Source organism: Octopus bimaculoides, chromosome 4, assembly GCF_001194135.2.
Source record: "Octopus bimaculoides isolate UCB-OBI-ISO-001 chromosome 4, ASM119413v2, whole genome shotgun sequence".
In the NCBI taxonomy this organism is placed as follows: domain Eukaryota; kingdom Metazoa; phylum Mollusca; class Cephalopoda; order Octopoda; family Octopodidae; genus Octopus; species Octopus bimaculoides.
In genome coordinates, this window is record NC_068984.1 from 129,521,418 (window position 1) to 129,523,863 (window position 2,446).

Sequence of the window (2,446 nt, forward strand, 5' to 3'; positions counted from 1 at the left end):
ATTACTTAATGCACTTTATATACATTATGCACAACTTTATTATAGACTTAATACAGAAATCTCATCAAACAAGTACTAATTTTTTTTCTTCTTCCATTGTTCCCATAAAGACAAAAGTATATTGCTGTACATATTATACAACATTCTGTTACATGCCATGTAAATAAGCGTGAATATTTCACGGAAAGCTCCTGGAATGTGATTATCTATACAGTTATACATTCCAACATCTAAGCACAAACAACGTCACTCATTATCTTTACAAAACGCCATCTTCCTGGAAACACCAGCAGATCTCATTTCTTCCTTGTAGATGTCACTCAGACATTCAAGATGTAAAAGTTATCAACAATCTCCCTAGATTTTTACTACGCAATAAAACATTAACTATGTATGTATGAGTGGAAATGTGTAGGTGTGTGCTTATGTGTCAGTTTGTACATGCACTTGAATGTGAATATTTATGTGAGTTGTGTTTGACATAGTTATGATTATGACAATAAAGAAGATTCCCTAGATTTCCATGTTCATTGTAATATACCTTACATATGTCCAACCATATCAATGATTACTGTTCCACAAACTTATTTTGTTTAAGGTAATTTTCCAGTTTCGGGAGGTAAAAAAAGTAAATAAAAATACAAGGGAAATAACTTAACGTCTTACTAGTATTATCTATACTCTCCTCACCCCACCCCTTCGCGAGCGCGCATTCTTCATATTCGTTCACAGCAAGTTGTTTTAGACCTATTACACTAATTTATTTTTTTATTTTTGAGCTCGGGTCAAACGCTTTAGTTTGACCGTTATTTCCCTATACTGGAAGATTACCATAAGTTGTTGTACAGCTGGTACTATGATATTCAATCTCGTGTGTGATTTATATATAAAGTTAACTTCAATCACGTGTGTGATTTTATTTATAAACAGCTAAAAAAACAAACATTTCAGAGTAGTACGGATAATACTAGTAAGACGTTAAGTTATTTCCCTTGTATTTTATTTACTTTTTTTTACCTCCCAAAACTGGAAGATTACCTTTGTTTAATACATTTTCTCTTGTAAAGTGCAGTGTTTGGAGTCATTAAAATATGTCATGTATCATATACCCACATCTTTGAAGGCAACTTTATATTTTTTTTTATTCAAAACTGAAAAACAAGTACAAAAAAAGGTATTTGTATCACATCTGCTATATTAACCAATTTGCAGACTAACAAAAATGTGGCATCAATGATGGTGCAGGTATGGGTTAAGAAGCATCTTACTAATCATAAAAAAAAAGTGTAAGGAGTTGTCCTAAAAAAGACTCAAGTCAGGGCAGATACACCAACATTTGTAAAAAGGACAGGAAGAACTCACAGACAGTATGTCTGAAACACATTAACTGATATAAGTCATCAAATATAGCCAGGAATACTTTTGGTAGCTGATGTGTGGGCTTTATACGTAGGTCTCACCAACTTCTAGACTAATAAAGTTGTCAGCGACTGCCTCAATTTTTTTAACCTAACAATGAGAATATCTATGCATAGACTAAAGACCAATGGATGCTTGCCAAGAAGGAAGTTAGCCAACAATGTGGAACTAGTAGAGAAAATAAATTGCCCATGATGAAGGCAATCATTCACTTTTTTTTAAATGGTAAACTGCATTTTAACCCAGACTTGGCCGGTACTACTAAAGCAGCGCGGACCCGAACGCGCTAGCTAGTCTTGAGTGGTCGATCCTAACCCTAACCCGCGTGTGCAAATGAATACGTGTTTAGGGTTAGGGTTAGGATCGAGCACTCACGACTAGCTAGCGCGGACGCGCGACTGCGCGTTCGGGTCCGCGCTGCTTTAGTAGTACCGACTTGGCCATCACCACCAATGTGAATAAAGTAGACTCATAGAATAAAGATACTCATAGTTTATTTCACAAAAAAAGTAACTAGCTAGAATAGAATCACCAGGAAATTATGAAGAATATAAGTTTTATAGGTGTTATTGTTACATGTTAAGTGTACTGGTACATGTATCCCTGCAACTTATGTCACAGGTAAAACCTGTTCAAAGGAGTACCAAAGGCAGTACCAAACTGAAATTCTACAAAAATGCAAGTTTTTTATATCCAGTGAACAGAATCTGTTTCAATTTAATGTAATATTCACAAGTACGAGTGATTCCCAGTAGTTTTGATGGTCAGATTACTTCCAAACACAAAAACAACTCCTTCAGAAAACATATACAGCAGTTGACTTCATTTCATGTTCAGTCACACGTGGTTCATGTGCCAATCATGTACAGACACCATTTTCAACCAATAAGGCTCCAGAGTTCATGTGATAATTTTAGAGAATTCCTGCATTAACAGCATTACAAGAAGCAGAAAAGAGGTAATAATTTATAGTCAATCACCAAAGAAAAAGGTATATGTAAGACAAAATGATAAAAGAATGTACAGT